Below are 20,671 nucleotides of genomic sequence, written 5' to 3' on the forward strand. Positions count from 1 at the left end.
TTGCAAAAGATGATAAATATTGCAAGTTTCAAGGTACAGGTAACCTTTTCTGTAACTCTAAGACGTGTGCTGCTTAACAAAAATGATAAAACAACATTCAACCACTCTTTGTAAATCTTGTTGAACCATTCATATCAGAATCAACTCTTACTACATTAATGCTTATGAGGAAAGATCTTAGAGGATCAGACACATAATATGGAGGAACCTACTGCAAAAGTTGGTGGCAAGATTTTAATTTTTTAAAAACTACAAATCTGTAGAAATTATACAAAAAGTTGCAAAGAAAGTGTTTAATATGAAGTTATGTAATGTACATCACTCAATGAAGCTTGAACAAAACCAGATGAAGCTGCTCAGAAAGTTCTGAGTTTTATATAAGTTCCACATTAATTTATTCAAATATAACAGAGTGCTGATAATATACAATAACTTCTGCCCACCGTGGCTTCTATCACCTTAGAGAAATGCATAAAGGTCTATATTTACTACATGCATTTATTGAATAAATAGCACTAAGCAATGTGTTCAGGGTCTTAAATTACTAGGCAGTTGGTCATCACTGTCACTTTAATTTGGCTTTATTCATCTGCTTTCCATCAAATTACAAATGCTGGCCAGTCATAACAACGGAGAACTTCTGCTGCTTGCATTGCAGATCAGTCCCTAGGACAGGACTCCAACTGCACATGGCTGGCATCTACACTGGTACCTGTCAATATCCTTCAGTACATGTTTAGACACTTAAATCCATATAACTTAAAGAGCAAAACCCACTAAAATTCTGTGAACTTCCTTTAGAATTTGTCCCGGAAGCAAAGCATTCTGTAAGTCATACAAAATTTCTTCAGGAGGAGCAGAGGGAGAGAAAAGAGAGCCAAGGATAGCCATGAAATAGCATCCCTTCCCTTCAAGGGAAATTACAGCCAATATTTTAGAAAATTTTTTTTGTCCTTATAGCATTACTGGAACATTAGCACAGCTCTAAACACATCAGAGACAACTGTCTGTGACTGTCACATCTATGGTAGGAGGATCACTTCAAATACACCAAAACATCATTACAATCTTGGGTTTTTTAAACTATACCACTGGCAACCCAACTGTTTCTCCCTTCCATCATTTGCTTCATGCAAATTTTCTTAAGGCTGCCACTTTTAATCCTTTAAGAACAATTTTAACAAATACTTTTTAACAAATTCTGATTAGCATTTATGATCATCTAAGGTAGCACTTATCTCTTACTGAAAACAAAACCAAACCAAAGCAAACCATAAATTAAAGTCTTTTGACCAGGCTCAATCAATACAACTTGTAACCACTGTAATGTCTCTGAAAATGTTTAAAAGCCACAGAATGCAGAATAAACATTACAGAATGGAAGTATGTAAGAGACATGCAGAATTCTAAGCAGGTAAAAAAAGGCAAGAAGCTGCTTTCCTCAAGTAGAATCACAGACTGGTTTGGGTTGGAAAGGATTGTCATGGGCAGAGACGTGGACATCTACTAGATTAGGTTGCTTGAAGTCCTATCCAGCCTGGCCCTGAACGGTTCCGAGGATGAGGCATCTGCATTCCCCTGGGCAACCTGCTTCCATATCTCAACACCCTAATTGTTAAGAATTTCTTGCTTAGATTTCATCTAAATGTACCATCCTTTACTTATAGAGGCCTAAATCCCTAGAGGCCTAAATCCCTAGAGGCCCTAGCAAAAAGTCTCTCTCCATTTTTGTTATAAAGCCCACTTTTATGTACTGCAAGGCAGAAGTCAGTTCTTTCTTTGCACTGGCAAAGGTGGTTTTGTGGTTAAAATGAAGATGAACTACAAAGCATGCCCCAAACAGAATGAAAAATCTCTGCCAGAATCAGCTGGGCTCTGTCCATGAGCAGCTCAGGCTTCAGAGCCATGTTCCCCAAAAGGAGGCTCAGGAGGAAAATGAGGCAACATGCCAGGGGCAGGGGGAAGGGCAAGGGCCATGCAGTGCACAAAGACCACTGCCACAGAAAACTTGAACTAACAAAGATGTGAAGCAGTACCAAATTTTTCAGCTATAAACGTAAGCAATCTAACATGGTACAAAGAGGAGAAACAAGAGGATGTCTGAAGACAATGGGCTAATAACACACACTACCACTACTCTTCACCTGGAGAATCAGAGAGCTATTGAAAACAAAGCTATGGTAATTACTAGTCTAGACTTTATATTATGTACCCTGAAGGGGAACTGATATAACCTGATTTTAGTGCTTTGCAAAATAACTCTCAATCCTGGACCTGTTCTTCCACTGTTTGAAACTGCATGTCCTGCGAGTTTTCTGCATCTGAAAAAAAAGTCCTTATCTTATGCATATCTTTCTTGAGCACATCTCTGCAATACAGCCACAAATTAAACACAAGCAAATGGACTACCAACCCTGTAGGAACAGCAACAACAGAAACACTGCAATGAATTGGGTTGTTTGAATTGGTGCTGGATTTTTAAAAATACTTATATGTTCTGTTCATACAGATGTGTGATGACCTCTATGAGCTGCATAACAGTGTAACAAATGGGTAATTCACTTGCTCCACAAAACACAGATTAATGTACTATTTAGGAAAAGATGCCATCTGTAACATAGTTGCAAATCACCAGTGCTTTTTAGACTAATAGATAGAGAAGTTTACTTAAATTTAAATTAACTGACAAATTATAACATGCCTATACTAGAGTCTGTAAGACAATATATAAAATCACTTAAAGATTTTTTTTCTTAGAAAGCACTGTATTTCAAATTATAAATGAATTATAAATTCCTCAAGTATTTAATTACCTGAGATATTTCATCTTAAAAAACCCCAACATTCAGTTTTCTTGATGCTTTATAACCCAGTTTGTAAAACAAAGACTTTAGAACCAGGCTGCAAGTCAACAATTATCAACTATTATAAGGGATTTAACTACTCCCTAAGTCAAAGGAACTATGTTTAAAGATATATAGTATTTCAGTTTCTTTATAAATCATTTCAATGGTGAAACTTGTTTGACCAGTTTCAGTATTGTGTCAACATAAAAATATCTGAAACCAAGAAATATTAAGTGAAACCAATCTCAGAGAACATTGGAAAAATTTCAAGCAGGGGAAACTACAGGAAATTTAGTAACTAGCATGCGTTTAAAAATATTTTGTCTTCAGAGAAATTATCTGTCTTAAATATAGGTTTAACAAATTAGAAATAATAAGTAAAGCACACTAAATGAGCATTATCACTTTTCCACCAAAGAATTCTTAACATGATTTAATTTGCAGTCAGAACAATCTACAGTATACCAGTCCTGAAACAACTGTGCCAAGCTTACTATGAAGCAAGCTCATAGATATATAATTTTAATAAGATTATAGACATGTGAAATACTAGAGCTCCTAAAATAGTGTTCTTTTCTAAATTAGTAATATGCATTGCTTTCTTTAATGAAACTTCCATTTTATTGTTTTACCATTAAGAGCTGTAAAAGAGAAAATGGCCATTGACATTAGAGGGAAAACAGCTACGAACCAAACATCACTGTTTGGTAAATGAAGGGTGGGGGAAGAAAAAACCCATGCATTTTGGCAGTCTATTTTACTCACAAAATAAAATTGATTTTTCTTTCTTCCCTTCTCATTTTCCCTCATTAGCCAACAAGAAGCATCAGATCTACTCACTACATACATACTACTTTACTGCATGGCTAAGAAAATTAAGAGATTAAATGGAAGGTAAAAGCAGCAACCTCAGCTTCAAATTGCATCTCAAAGATCAAGACTTGCCTGTAGTCTGGTCCACCACTGAACTAGCACAAAACCTCTTTAACAAAGGAAAGATATATGGCAGGTTACACGGAAACCTCTGCTGTCTGAACTCTTCTTCACTAGCCTGAATGCTGACTCCAACATTTGGAATGATAGACAAGGGAAGCTCACGCTGCTGAGCTTGGCTCACCTTGCAGGCACTACGAGGGAGAAGTTGAGTTTGTCAAAAACTTAAAGAAAGATCTCCCAGGTTTGTTCATGAGTATATAAAGCTTGTCTTACATTAAATGTAACCAGAATATTCAAAAGCTTCTAAGGCAATTTTCAAGAACAGTTTTAACTCGTTTTTGAAAGACACGTATTCTCTAGTAATAGGAAAGACAGTTATTTTAATTAGTTTTTCTAAGCAACAAAATAAAAAGACATTCCTAGAATTATGTAGATCAGTAAAATGAGTTCATTATAATTACTTACTATAGTGTTATCATGTAATTTTTTAATTTCACAAAGTTGGATGCAATGGAAAATGATCTTGATATAACCTACAAAAAGCAGTCTAAACACTTGGAAATGGTGAAATCATATAATCACACATGCACATACAAAAAGACGAGGCCACCAAAAGCACCAGCCTCTACTTCTCAACTCTATTTGACAGTTCCAAAATCCAGGCACACATCCAGAAGAACTTTCTGCCCCATGTCTGGTCAGTAAAGAAATTGAGGTTAACCTTTAATTTTTAATGTCACCTGCAGCCAGTGACTGCTTTTTCTAATGCAAGTGACAGATAAACAGCAAAACACTCCCAAGATGATACACAAAGCACCACATACCATAAGTGCATTTTTATTTTTATACCAACTCAATTTCTCAAATGGATAACCAATGTTCCTACTAATTTACATTAAGAATTGAGTGAGGCATGAAAATTGTTCTGATGCATAGGCTCTATTTCTTTAATGTACTGCATAGTGTTCTGTACTTTATTGCAACACTGGAAAAAACTAACTACACTTAAAAGGTACAGAAACTACATATCCAAGCTCATATACGTCTTATAAAATCATTTCAGAAAGGAGTTTTAAATTATCCAGAGAATAGGAAGGAAAAGTAACTAATTAAAGGCACTGATGGAAGTCAGTAAAAGAAAAAAAAAGTGCCTATTAAAATGAGTTTACTGACCTTTAACTACTTGAACTAGTGTGTTTCTATAGACCAACACTAGAACTTTAAATCCACATTGCTAGGATTTCCAATTTATAATTCCTTCATACAAATCAATACTATCACCTTAACATTTGCAAGGTAATTCCAAACTAAACAGAGGGAATATGGCAAATTGAGGTAATATAGTCTAGCTATTTAAGGCCAAATTGGCAAGTCTTGAACAGTAAACACTGTATCATTACTAAACACTGCCATGTTGTTAATGTTAAGGAGAGCTTTAAATTAGAGAGTGAATTGCCCCTTCAGGTCGGGACTTAGGGCACATTATGGGAGAAAGCAAAGAAAAGCTCCCACTGACACGGTCTATGTTCCACCAGTTCTGTGGGAAGCAGACTGCAACACAGTTTTAAAACCAAATACTACAGTCACTGTTTTCACTTGTCTTTTAAAATTTAATGCAGCAAACTAAGCAGAAAAGAACCTCTATTTGTAAAATAAAATTTCTTTTGATACAGAAATGGTAGGAAAATAGTTTTTGGACAACTGCAGGAGACACATCACGAACATTTTTATAAATGTCAAATGTGTAACTATGGCATTGATGAAAATGAGGCAAAGTCAGTTTGGTTTTTTTAAAAAATACAAAAAAAAAAAACCAAAAAAACAAAACACTCACATAGTGGCAGGTGCTCAAACACAAAGGAGACAGCTGTCTTCAGAAGGATTTTCTCCACACTTATAACAGGCAAACAGCACTGGGATATGCCCCGGCCACCAGGAGCAATGAGGAAGCTGGAATGGCAGTTCTGGTACCAGACTTCTGGAATTGACCTTCAGATGGAGAATAAATATACTTAGTGAAAAAAAAAAGCCTAAGAATAGTTGGAGTTTTTCATTTGATCAAACAGCATTCAAGTTGAGGATTCAAGACATAAGGCACTGGATTTATTCTGGACATTTCAATATAACAAAAAAGTGACTGAAATTATCTTAAGTATTTTCAAGTCAAGTAAGTACCTTATTTCACATAATCATGTATCAGGAGAGACAGAAACAACATGTAAAGTAAATTAATGTGGTTTAATTTATTTATTTCTAAGATTACAATAATGGCAGATGGACAACTCTAACAACTTGAACATTACGGAGACTTATTCAATATTCAACATTAAATTTTTATCAATGTGTGATTCTTAGATATTTCTCAGCATTACTTCAATTTCTCCTCCTGTGAATGAACTTCTTGAAAACATGTTACAAATTTCTATAAAGTGGTATTTTAGATCTATTTTCTAGAAAGTTGTTCAATCATTATTGATAAGACCACAAGAAGCTGTATAGGGCTCAACAGCACACTACAGCTGGTTTCATACACACTAAAAATCTTGAAGGTTATGGTTCTAAGAAAAATTTAACAAATTCAACATCAGCAACTGATTAGTCATCTATCTTTCATTAACTCTCCTTTAACTGCTCAAATCAAAGAAAATAAGCAAAAAAAATTCAAAACCCTCTTCAAAAACGCAGAATGTTTCAGCAACTGTGAGATGACAAAAGTCCACTCATGGCACGATAAAATTATATTTTAAAATAATTTTTCCTGTTACAAATATGCAAAGCTAATAGTGTTGAATTGGAAACATCATCTTCCCTTTTTGAAAAGGTGGTACTTTGCTGTTTCTATAGTGTTTTCAACAGGAAATGTGAGAACACAACCATCTAGACACATTTATATAAAAGTCCTAAATGACACTGATTTTGCAGGTAAATACCCAAATAGCTCCTGAAATCTGACCAATGTTGAAATCTGACAGCTGTAATATTACAGTGTTGTAGTATTTAGAAATATACCACAAAAAAGCATTCCCACTCGAAAAAATAAAAATTAGGATTTTAAAAAAGAAATTCAATTAAAGGTAATTGTCTGGTCTTGAGTATATAAAACAGTTCCAACTGAATAGTGGGCTTAGGGTTTTTTTTGTAATTTGGATTAGCATTCTAATTACCACATACTAGCACATAAATGTATTTTTATTCCAGAGCATACTTTGAGTTATTAAGTCTGGCATTAAATTTTGTAACAAGATGTAATATATCTAATTCAAGAGGGCTTAGAGTATTCCTGTATTACTTATTAATATGTTAAGTGAATGTTTGGACAATTGATTTCAACTAGGTTTTGTGACTAAAACATGTGACAAAATACAATTTTCAAATTACATAGTCCATTTGTCATAACTACTGTTCTTTCTAATTTCTATAGGTGTTAACAAATTAAACAAAAAAGCTACACTCACTAAATAAAGAACAGCAACCATTTCAGAATCTAAAATAAATCATCAGCATTACCAAATGTGTCCATTTAGCCACTAGCAAAGCATCCTTTGCTGTTCTGCCTTCCTGTTGCCTTCCTTTGCTTTTTATACCATCCTTCTTGCATTTCCACCCAAACTCTGTATGTGTGTATTTGCAGAGGACTTCCTACAGAGAGACCACAGTCTTGTGCTGAAGCAACAATGAATAATAAGAAATGCATTGCTCCAGTATCACAAGCCAACTCAGTCACAGGTGGACCCAAATAGTGACTGGTTGGTTGAATAAAATTAATATATTTAAGACACTAATCCTGTAAATTCCTACTGAAACTACAGAAACAGCCCCGGCCAATGGCTTAAATAATGTTCATGAAGGGAAATAAATAGAAAATATTACTCTGTGTAAGTTCTTAAAACAGAGGTGATGACAGTGTGTTTCACACCAGTTCAGCACAAAGATTTTAGTGATTTATAGATTTTGACAGTTTTTTCAATAAGTTAGACTGAAAAATGGTCTCTACGCCTGCACTGATGTTTTCTGAGTTACAAACAAGTCAGACTAGGGAGAATGGGAAAAGTATGATCTCCATTTGAACAGCTGGCCTAGCTGAAATCAAAAGATGGACTTACTGTGAATATGAAGAAAATTATCTCAGAAAATGAAACAAGATGAAGACATTAATAAGTTACCAGAGTAACTTATGAAACAGAATAGACTATTACATCAAGATTTTTATTTCAATGACAAAAGATATAAAGGGTATTTTTTCTTAAAAAGTAAGAAAAAGTAACTTTTTGGCATGAGCTATTAGTAAGCGCAAACAGAATCTACCTGTTTTTTAGCAAAAGTGATGGCATCCTCATGTAGACAAGCTCATTTTGAAGGATACCTACTAAACATTTCTGGAACCCACATGAGGACTGCATAAATCAATACCATCACAAATGCAGACCATCCGTCAGTTGTCTTGAACATCATTTACAACAAACAGTCTTCAATATATGAATAAGTTTTAAATATATGAATAAGGCAAGGAAATAAAGGTATTTCCTTACTTGCACAATTCCTCCATTCCCACATATGATGGAGGAGAGCAGGAATTCAGTATCATATGCTAGGAGAAGGTTCCTAACAAGGAGAATTACTCCAATGTTTAAAGGAGTAGGTACACGAATATCTGCCTTAAACCTCTAAAGGGAAGTGTTTAGGGAAACTGCTTTTTCAAGGTAACAAAACAGGTACAATAGTACATACCTTTCAAAGAAGCATTTCCGCTTCCCATGCTCCATTAGTAACACAACCATGTTCTGCTTGGAAGACTGAGAACATGAAAACATCCCAATACTTTGGCACTTGCTCTCAGTAAGCCTTACCTCACTCCTTTTTCAAAATATATTAAACTAAAGGGCAGGAGGAGGAAAAGGGGATGGGAACAAAGAAAAGAAACTAGTCTGATTTTACTATTGTCTGTTCCTCCTCCCTCAACACTGTCTCCATTAAAAAAATTTACAGAACTAAGAATACATGTAAGTAAACAAATTATCTTGATATTTCACTATTTTAGTAAATACATTTGATTAATTTCTCATCAAGATTCAATGGTATTTCAAAGATTTATGCTGAAGGATTCAAATCTGAATTCTTTTCACATAGTCTCTATCTAAGTAAATAAATTTTAAATTGGACTTTAATTTCAAATAGGCATGTCCTGCTTTTTTGACACCTGTCCATCATAATACAGAATTAAAACCCAAAAATACTAATATTGACATCAAGATGCGATGAAAGTATTTTAAGAAGAACAATTCCTTTAAAAACAGAATATGTGACATGTTTAAAGTATGGAATTTGGTCACTGAAGAGAGTCCCACTTTCGCATTGCTTCTCAGGTACACACAAAAGAGCATTCTAAGAAGCCAGAAGCCAAGAAAGATATTCACTTGTACAGGTCTATTAAATCTGTGAATGCAAGAGCTACTGCATTTCACAGTCTATTATTTATATGACAGAATGAAGATCTGAAAACATGAAATATAGCCTTAAATTATTCACTTATTCTTTTCACAAAAGGAGAAACCGTCAATCTAACACTAAAAGACTTCAAGCATATTTCTAAAGGTTTCATGAAAATTGCCTTATTTATCAAAACTTTATTCCCTCCGTTTGTTCATTAAATACTGTAGCTTTGCATTAAGGTCAAGCAGTGTCAACCAATTACTGTTGTTGAAAAAGTCCTACTTCCTTAATACTCAAAGAAACCATGGTATATAGTGAATTATTTTAATAGGCAAACCGAACACTGTTTATCCAAAGTATATTTCAACCATAAAAACATATTTTAAGGGTTTCTATCAACAATCAATTATAGTACTATTTATTATCACAGCAACATTAAGCATGATTCTTTGTCTGCTTAAATGCCAACTTTAAAAAATATACATCTATTTTAGCATATTCAGCAACATTCTGTTCTTAGCTCATAATAAAGGAAAGTAACAAAAATTAAGTGACCTATAAAGCAAACTGAAAGGTAAAAGATAAAACACTGAATTTTAAAGAGACAGTAAAAATTGGTATAAACAGTTCTTCTGTTCTCATTCTCCGTTGGTGGGCAAGAGGGCTCAGGTAATATGACAGACCTGAAAAAAAAATCCACCCTGCTTTCACTGCTCCTAATTTTGTAGCTTTATATCAGGGTGAAATTCTCTACTTGCAAGATACAAGAGAAACTGGTCACACACAAGATTATTAAACATGAAGAAAAGGCCACTCATAGGCCATCCTACCTAATATCAAAGTCAAAGTCATTCAGGATAAAAGGATTTCCTTAATATGTTTTGATTCAACAGCCGAGGACAAAGTCCCCCATGTCCTACCTCAGTCTTCTACCTGACCCATTTTAATGGCCTGCAGTCCAAAAGGCTACAATGATGATTTCACTATGTAATCACCTCTAATTTTACATTTCAGAAAAGCAAAATTTTGGATCTCTTTTTTTTTTTGGAACTGACCTGTTTATTGCTATTCCACCTAGTAGATAAGCTGTGGCAAAGGAACGCAATATTCTGATGGTAACCTTTGAAATCTTACTACTATGAGCCTGACTGTGCCTTTCTGAAGTTACAAAACATGCAAAAGCAAAGAAAATTTCTTCTACATATCCTGTCAGCTTGTCTCACTGGGAAGAAAGTCATCATCCATGTCCTGTACCAGTGATCAATGAGACCTACAGTGATACAAGACACACATGCCATTGCTACAAACAAGGAGAGGAAATAAAGTAACAAAAGGAATTTAAAAAAACCAAAAAACACCAACCTGAAAAGTCTTGCTGAAATTATAGAGAAAGACATAACATCTGTTGTCTCATTATCTCTAAAAGATCAGAATAAAGGAAATCAAAAGAAGTAGAAAAGAAAAAAACCAATCAACCAAACTTAGAACAAGTCCTCTCCAGTCTCCCCTCAGGGGGCCCAAGTTACACCTTCAAGTTACAGTCTACCAGTGAAACCTGAAAAGATTCCAGAACCTAAAGAACCTAATATTGCACAAACAAATTTCAAGAAGATAAAAGAACATAGAGAAGAAAAAAATTGATCCCTTCAAACTCATCTGAATGACTTCACCGCTAATTGGGTTCATGGATGGGAGGTATCAGTAGATGTGATACAAACTTCAGATTAGAGAGACTTTAAACATGTTCTGCACTGTTTCTGCCATATATAACAAAATACTGTCCAGACATAATCATTATAAGTTGGACACAAAAATTATTGAAATCAGGGAGCAATTGCTCTAAAAAGAATATTTTTACCAGTTCTCTCAAACCATATACATATATTACAAATGTTACTCAGAGACATTTGTTTGATCTGTTTCTATCTGGTGTTTCCATAACAATCCTAGTGACCCCAAGTAGTATTTTTAAAATCAGCAGATAATAGGATGTTGGTAGAAAATAGTAGCAGCCAAAGGAAAGATTTCCAAATGCTTTTGAAAAATGGAAGATATAGTCAGAAATCAATAAAGACAAATCAAAAGTGCTACCTTTATAAAAGGCACATCATAGACATGAACAAAAAATGGACCACCAGTAAACCATTACATAGGGTATCAACGAAGAGAGAAGAATACAAGTAAAAAGAGTAAATTTTGTTAGATCTTTGAAAAACACATCAATGAAATACAGTGGAAGCACACAAAGTGCATATGGCTGGGTGTGTGCACAAGTGGTAGCACACGTGGCAGCACCTGCATTGAACAACTGAAAATTACTTTTTTCCATCTCTTCTGTATTTTATACAGTTTTGGACATCATAATTCTTAGAAGATGTAGGCAAACTATGGAAAGTCAATGGGAGTATGAGTTCAAGGAGTGCTGGGGTATGACACAAACTGAAGCTTCTCAGGAAAAGTTTGAGCAATGTGTAATTGATCCTGCTGCGGGACAGACTGAGAAGTGGCAATCTGTCACCTTCAGGCAATACAGTTCTTCAATGCCAGTCCCTCTACCACAGCCAACTACAGTAAGACACTGAAGAAAATGGAGAAGTGTTTCTGCACATCTTCAACAGCTTAAGTTCCCTCTGATTTATCTCTTACCTTCAGATTTCCATATACAAACCCATCACTTCCCTTGCTAACAGACAGGTGGACATGAGATTATTACTCTGCATAGTTGTTTTTAAATTTCTTTGTCATGAGCCAATAGTAGATTGAGAATATCTGTGGGTAACTTTTCCTGTTTCATCATTCTTTGGCTAAAATTACGTAGCATTTCATGTAAAAGAAGCATCACTGATTATTTTTATTAATGCATTACATGTGTGTTCTTAAAAGGAGGATGAACACATGAAAACCCAACACACAAACAGTAGAAAGAAATTATATCCCGAACTGCACAGCATGAAAACAAAGTTTTTTTAGAAGAACTCCGTTCTTTGCCCTGCCTTCTTCAGCCACTTCATGGCTAGCTCTTAATTCATTAACTCCTGTCCTGTAATAACAATCAAAAACGCTTTGAAAAATCAAAGTGGCATGCTAACCAACAGCTCTTCTGTGAATGACAGAACAATCTTCAGCTTTAAGGGACATTTCATATGAGTACGATGGATCAGAAGAAACATATCTTCTGTATGGACGAAAGACAGCAGAGAGAATAAACTCTGCTTTTCTAGATCCATCAGCTCTACTGGATAACACTAGCCAGCAGTGGGAGATATGGAGGTGGGTTGTAAGATAAGGAACAGGCTAGAGGCAAGAGCTGTTATAATTATAGCGGGGAACACAGAATTTGTTAAAGGAAGTCTACTGTATAATTACATTTGAAAATTTAGCAAGATGCCCAGAGGCTGGCTTGCAGCTGTCAGGAACTGGTAACGCTGGAGCTCTGCTCAGGAGAAAACCACCACTGCACAGAAGTACACCTCCACCTCCCTGTAGTTGAGCCAGCTTTGATAGGGCAAAAGAATTACTTCAGCTAAAATTGGTAAAGTTACACAATACATGAGATTATACCTATTCTCAGTAAAAAGTGCTCAGAGATTGGGGATTATTTTAAAGGAAATTAAATGGTTTTGATAATACATTAAATATGTTTTTTGAATGAGCGTCAATGACAGTACTTTTTAAAATTGCATTCTGATTTTTTAAAATTATATTAATTCATAATCAAACTAACCTCATCTCTTTGCATACAAAGTCATAGTTTTCTCTTTGGCCTATTTGTCCCAATAAAATGAAAACAAATGAGTGAAGCACAGACAAAATGCAAGAATAAAAATAAACCTGTATACTTGTTTCTTCCTTGGATTTAGTGCTGAAGAGACGTTACAGCTGAGAAACAAGTAGCAAGCTACAAACACACAAATTGGTACTCTGTAGACAAAGTGATCAAGTATGAAACAACTAAGCCATTCCTAATAAAAATAAAGAAATAGGATTGAACAATTAATAAAGGCTCTTTTTATATGAAATTATTGATTCTACATTAAAAAGTATAATCTGCTAATTCAGATATTAGCAAACGAAGTGCTGTGCATGCTGGAAAACATCACCAACTGTATTCCTGGTGTTTATGTAAAACACATCTAGATAAAAATTGAGCAAGAACCATACTACAAAATGAATTTGACTGTATAAAATTATGTTGTCATATTAACACCACAAGAAAATAAAAAGCTCTGGAAGACAGATCAGAGTCCACAAGCCTACACCATAAGTTTAAATCAAAACTTACAGCAGAATTATTTCTAAATGCTGTAAAAACTGCTTCTTTTATTTGAGATCTAGGCCCTTGTAAAAAATTTAAGTATATTTGTCTAATTGGCATTATGGACTGTAAAGAGAGAAAACTGATGGTCATTTCAGCTTTTTTAAACTTGCTACTGCTTCCAGAGTGAAGAAAATGCATACTTTCTCTAATCATGTCTAAGTGTTGAATTCTGAAGTGCAGACAGCTCATCAACTAGTCCATATTTGCTCCATTAGCAAAAAGATATCCTTTTTTGATGCCCCATTATTAAAATTGGTATAAATACTTCAGATGTCTGAGCTATAGAAAGGTAGAAATATTTTCTAAATATAGGCTTTGCTCACTTAGAAAAATGTTCTCAACATAAGACTGAACAAATTTTTTTTTTTTGGTGCATCAAGTCTGCCTTTTGCTCAGTGCAACAGGACTGCAGCAGGACTGGGATTTGCTATCTACATTTTGTTTAAGGATAGAGGAGGAAAACAATCCAAGAAATCAGTTATTTTATACAAATTTTCTCCCCTCTTTTTTTTTGTTACACTTTTCATTTTACAAAGGTGGACAACTGACAGATAATAATTTCAATAAAAGAGAGATTCCTATTGAACATACATAGTTTCAGTTTTGTTTGACTATTACAGAAAATTAACCTTTATAATTTAACATATTCCTTAGCTTTAATTTTAAAATTCAAATATAGTCACTTGAAAAATTCCAGTCCTGGAAAGGCATATAAATTAAATGTAAGTACTGGGTTTTTATTAATGAGAAACTAAAACTCATTTTGAAAGAAATTTCAGGAGTACAGTATGGATTTCAGAGAGTGACCCACTTTTTATTTCAATTTTTTTTTTCAGGATGGTCTAATTACAAATATTCTGAGCCTTGGTCAATTCTGGTTGCACAGATATTGCAAATATAAAAGAAGAATGTCAGGCTTCATATTGATTTCTCCTACCTCAAGCATAAGTTTCCTATGTTGACTTTTGTCATATTCATCTATATTACATTATATAATGCAGCTTTAAGGAATGCAATGATCCGTTCAGGAATGTACAGAGAAGAACTCATTCTTTCATCTAAAATATTACTGTAGAAGAACAAAAGCATTTTTGTGCAACAGTTACCCTTATGTATCAACAATTCCACAGTAAAATGTAAGAAAACAAACTACATTATATTGTCGATTATAGCATGTTCTTGTTCTGGACAAAAAAATAAAAAGCCTTTAAACTTCTGAATATTGATTTTGAAAGAAAAAGAATATCTTAAATGGAATCCTGTAGGTTCTAGCATGCAAGCAAAAAATCCATAAATCTAAGGGGCACTTTTACCTTTTTTTAACAGGAAAAAAGCAGCCAAACATAAAAACAAAACATAAGAATGAAAAGTCAGTGTGATCTCCTTTGCTGATACATAATGCAAAATGAACAGAGCTCAAACTTGTAGAAAATACACATTTTTCAAGATATGAACCTTCTAAGCACAGTATGGAAGTAAAATTTTCCAATGCTATTGAAAAGTGCTCATTCCCCAGTCCAGCTGTGCTTTCACAGGTAGCTCCACTTCCTCTGCAACATGAGGTTCCCACCATCACAAGCATGGTGTGAATTCCATAGGGCTTTAACTCACAGGGATTTACAATGCTACACCTTCAACCAAAAGGCAGCTTGCTATATCTGTGCTAAAACTGTTTTGGACTCCTCTCCTATCTGTACATACATGGAAGAGATTATCCTGTCCTGTAGATTATAACACTTTGAGAAAGATCATTGTCCAGTTTTATGTTTTAGCTAAAGAGATGTGATTTCTGATGCTCTTATCACTAGCTGTATCCATAACATACAGTAATTTGTATTTTCAGCCTTTCTTATTTGAACTTACCTATGTATCTGCCCACTGAAACAGAGTTTTCAAAAAAAGTTGCGCAGCATAACTTACAGGAGTTTTAAAATGTATGACCATTTGTATGAGATTCAGGTTATCCATCCATACAAAGGCAGAATTTTAACATAATGTTTTTTAAAATGGGAATAAAATAGCCTATTCTTTCTAAACTTGCTTTCAAGTATTTTAAATAGTTTGCCTCTATTCTTCTACTAATAAAACAGGGGATGTCAAAGAGCATATAAAATTTTCTAAATTAAGGAAAGAAAACCTAGAATGCACACTATATCTAAGTGGTAATAGGCAGAGACAACTTCACTAGGCTGTGACATATGACATCTGGTAGACTATTATCATAATAAATGGGAAAAGTAGGTGAGATTCTGTCAACAGTAAGGTAAGAAGAAATGCATCTTCATCAGAATGACAAACATATCTGCCTTTAACAAACACAGGTCAAACAAAAATCCAGATATCTATGAATTAAATATTTCCACTTTATTTAACCCCTTTTCTTTTGGATTTTAACAATTTAATTGAAGCACATCTACATTTATCCAATATATTTATTTATGTAATTTAATTTTATTTTAGTGAGGATACATTATACTTTTAATAACCAATTGTTAAAAGCTCACAAGAAACAGCCTATTATTTTTCACACTTTTATAAATAATTTTAACTATGCCAAATAGCAATTTAACTATTCTCAAACTACAAAATAAATACACTGAACATCAATCTGCAACTCTTTTTGGTACAACCATCACATAGATGTTAAATTAGCTTCATCTCTCCAGCAGATCAGCTGAATGGCAACACCACTAATCTGGGGATCATACTAGGTATTTGACAGTATGTGTGACCTACAAAAAAAATTTCATATAAGAGAAAGAAGAGGGAAATAGTAACTTAGTGAAAGTAGGTCATGTTCCCACAAACCATGTTTTTCATGGTCCGTTTTTCTCCATGCTTTATTCTTTAATTCCATGTCATCAGATGAGAATAAATTAAAAGAACCATCATAAAATTCTTATTCCATGGAGACTGAAAATTGTCATTGGGTGCTTTAAAAAAACCTTAGAATATTGCCTTTTTATTTGTGACTAAAAGCAAGACCTAATTTGTACTTAGTCCTTTCAAAATTAGATATACATCTGCAAAGTAAAATTTTCTAGATTACAACCATTTTCTGCATATAAAAAAGTAACAGAGGTTTGAAACTCACCAAGTGAACAGTCAAGTCACAAAGCAATGATGGGATTTTGTAAGCATCATGGATGGAATAATCTGGTTAAGTAAATGAAAGAGGGGTGTTTTTTTGGTGGTTTTTTTTTCACTTGTTTTTGATATTAAAAAAAAAAAACCTTGAAAAAGCAAATTGCCAAGAGGTACTGAAATATAAAATATTAGAAGAAAGATGGTGGAAGAAAAGGCAGAAGATTATTATTGCATTCCTAGATACCCATTTCCTTGATATTGTGTTAGTTTTGGGATCTTTCCGACATCATGCTAGAAAAGACAGTCTGAACGATGGTATTTACTCTTCAACCACTCTAAAGAAATTAATGAGTGACTTGGTCATATATTTTCAGACTTCAGTACAAGCTGACGGCATTAAGATACCAGAGAGATGGATTTGGCAACTGTCTCTATCTCACATGTACTCTCACTTCATGACTATTGTCTCTTGTAACACATAATTGAGGATGCTTGAAATTAAGGAAAGAAACCACAAAAATTTTGCCATTTCTGTACACTCTAATAAATGCATGACAATTTAATTCTGATTTAAGTCTGTCTGACAGGAGACAAGATATCCTATTCTGGCCCAGTACCTGCCTTCCTCCAGAAGAAAGGCTTCTGCCACAAAGTAACTTGTGTGAAACCTCTTTGTTCACTGACAAAGAGCTTGGAAACATAAACCTGTCTAAACTTCTTCAAGCATAAGATGGAGCATGAAGAAAGATGGAGTAAGGCAGCTAATATGTCCAAAGGAAGATATGTTAGGGAAGTGATTTCCTTTTACACCAGTTGAATGGCTAACCCATTTTGTGCGGTTGAAATTCTTTTCTCGTAGCAATTTAATTGTTTTTAAATCAAATACCAGAAGCATCTGGAATATAAAATAAATAACTTCTGTTTTTTCTTCAACACAAACCCAAATAAATGCAGAGAGACTTGCACAAGAACTTAATGGAGGAGGATGGAGACATCTAACACTGCATGAAGCGGGAGTGGGGATGATGTCAGTGAACTAGGGCTCAGATTCCACTCCTGATGGTAGACCATGACACCCATTCTCCAGAAAGCTGGGCAAGTCAGTCTGCTGGAAGTGGAGAGAATGGCACTCGTACATAGGAAGTTCTACTTTGGTTTCTGTTGCGTATCACAGTTATAACAGGAAAAGTAGATTATAAAGGGACTTGACACATTGCTCTGCCTATTTACTGGACTGAACTTGGCTAAGTGCATACAGCTCTTCCACTCAGCAATGAAAGAAGAAACAAGTGAATAAACAAAAGTCAGTAACACTGGTAGTTGGCTTACCACAATTTCAGTTCATACTTCTGTGGTTTTAAATTTTGTTCATGCCCAAAACTGAAATAAGAAGAGTATCTACTGAACATTACCATCAACATACACAGCTTTCATAACTTCGTTAGAGACTCCTCATAACCAGTTAGGGACTACTTCACAAATCATGTCTTAACTGAAAAAATGCATCAACTTGCTTTGCTAATCTGACCATCTTTAGTAACAGAACTGATATTCAAAACAGCAGCTATACTGAACTCAAGAAGATTTTCTAATAAAAACTATAATTAAATACAGCAGACTTCAGAAAAGTGAGAAATAAGAAAAGTCACAATCACTAATTGTTAGAGATATAGGAGAAACTAAAGTAAGATTCAGAATTAAATTGATGTGATGGTGTATTTCAATATATTTCATGCATTCTTTTTGATTTTACAATCCAAATACCAAAACAAGTAACTCAAATTTTATCCACAGAATTTATCCAGAATTATTAAAACATTACTGTTTGATAACTAAAAATATAATCCAATCATTTATACTAGAAAGCATCAATTCAAGTTCATCTACTTTTAGCGGAAAAAAACCCATAAACAAAAAAACAACAGGAGACCACATTTGCCTTTTTTGTTGATTCCTTAGTGTAAGCTTACAATTGATAACGTAAACTTGAAGAACCTGGAAATTCAATCACAGCAATCTAAATGACCAGTTAATAGCCAAAAAAATAATAGATCTAGTGCAGATTTTACTCTATGGCATAAAGTTGTTGACAATACATTTCTCAATAAAGAAAAATTGAATTATAGCCTTAGGGTGGTTTAATTTGGTACAAATTTTGAATAATGTTATATACATTTCCAAAGCAGATGCTAAGAGACTCTACAAGGACACTCAGCTCAATCAGAAGCCAGATTAAAGTTCCATCTGGAATGAAACAGTTCCACAGCTCTATTACAATTAGCAGAGTCACCAATGTCAGACTCAAAAGTTAGGCAATGTGAAACTCTTTCTCTTCAAAATACAGCTATTTTGAAGAGAAAAACCAAGTGCTTCACACATCTTTAAAACAGACTTTTTAAGTACTCACAAACTTGTCTTTTGCAGTCAGGATGAAAACTGTCATTCTTATTATTATGGTAATATGAATCACAAATACTATGCAGACACAACAATTTCCTATCACCTCTCCCATTGCATGAATGAAGCATTAGAAGTCACAAATGTTCAAGTAGCTGCAATACTCAAAATATCAGCAGGCTGAGAATTGCACAGAGCAAAATTCAAGACTGATTTCAAATTGCCCTGATCTTTGCATTCCCAATTTCCAGAGTTCTTGTTATGAAATAAAGCATCCTCCCAACACGGCGTGCTGAAGAACTGCACTGAAGTGACCCATCTTTAGTCAAAACAAGAACAGAATTACCTGTGAGACTTAATGGCTAAAAGTGAAAGCCTGATTCTTCAGACAAATATTCCATGTAATGGGATTTTCCTAGATTTAAGGAAAAACCAAGCTTCAACCCAAGTTTACAAAAGAAAAGCATCCTTTCAAACCATAATTCAGTAAATGGTAGCTGATACAAAGTAAAAAACATGTTAAAGATAGAAAAAAATATGCCGCATGGCCTTAAATTTACTATTTTACCATTTAAATAAATAGCGCACCACAGAAATAAGCAAGAAGTTGGAAATCAAATGCCCACATCTCACATCTCTTTCTCCCCAAATAAATTCACAGTGGATACAGAGCAATACAGACTCATAAAAAATCACATCTCATTACACACGTTTTCTTCAAGAACATCTTGGTTAAAGAGCATATTTCCATTTTTCCAGTTCCCAGTTACATTAATCAGCCTGATTTCAACTGTCAAACAGTAAACTGCTAAGTCTGAAAATATCAACAATGACAATATCCAGGTAAGAGCAAAGTTGAGAAATAACTGCAGCCACTGTTCAGTTAGCAGCCTATACTGTTCTGCAATGAAGCAAATTCCAGCTTCCAAAGAGAACAGCAAGAGTCACAATTTTATATTTAGTACCTTTAATTAGTGTTTAAATACTATCCAATAATGTCCACATCTGAAATTTAATCTTCTTAATCTTTAGAGAGAAAAATTAACAATCTGGAGCAACAATACAACTTTGTCCTTAGTCTGACTCTGTTGTTATTTCTGCAAACAGCACACAAGAGAACTATTGCCAACACCATGCAGCAGGACGGAGGCCTTTAAGAGGCATTTAAAAACAGGAAACACTAGCTGAACTTTAAGTATAGAAGCAAAATATCAAAATTAAGATCAATACAACCTGATCAGCGCCATTGACAGAACATTGGCTTTTTAAGGCACTAGTCAACAAGAGTGTCCAAGGCTGCTGGCTACACCAAAAAGGGCCAAGGGCATCCACAAACTCCATCAGTGATGAAACCACAGTGAAATGACCACTGCATTTCAGCTCCACACAGGAACATAGTGGGCCATCACAACAGGCAGCTTCCCTCTTAGTTAACGGGTTTTCTGAAAGATCAACAAATACAACAGCACCCAAAAGTTAACTGACAGAAAGTAAAGATTGTAACTAAAACATACATCTCAAATCCCTGTCTGGGGGCACACCACAAGCCTAGGGATTCCTTCCAACAGCATAGATCCTGGTCACCAGATAACTAGAGTGACACAGTGTGAAGCACAAGTCTCAAAAGGCTACTCGAAGAATTATCCTTCTCAATGCT

The 20,671-nt window shown here is 34.5% G+C and overlaps 1 protein-coding gene across 9 annotated transcripts in view; it reads right to left on the reverse strand.

The window, feature by feature from the left end:
* Positions 1-20,671, reverse strand: part of TBC1D5 (TBC1 domain family member 5) — a 315,747-nt gene that overhangs the window by 241,545 nt on the left and 53,531 nt on the right. For 6 of the 9 annotated variants that reach the window (XM_074538136.1, XM_074538133.1, XM_026798875.2 and 3 more), the window contains one exon: positions 5,617-5,771. The exons of 1 other annotated variant lie outside the window; for it this stretch is intronic. The gene's annotated coding sequence lies outside the window, so the exon portion shown is untranslated. Of the gene's footprint in view, positions 1-5,616; positions 5,772-19,360; positions 19,380-20,247; positions 20,457-20,671 lie in introns of those variants that run through there. 2 more of the 9 variants (XM_074538124.1, XM_074538119.1) reach the window with 2 other exon arrangements.

This window comes from Zonotrichia albicollis, chromosome 1, assembly GCF_047830755.1.
Source record: "Zonotrichia albicollis isolate bZonAlb1 chromosome 1, bZonAlb1.hap1, whole genome shotgun sequence".
Lineage (NCBI taxonomy): Eukaryota > Metazoa > Chordata > Aves > Passeriformes > Passerellidae > Zonotrichia > Zonotrichia albicollis.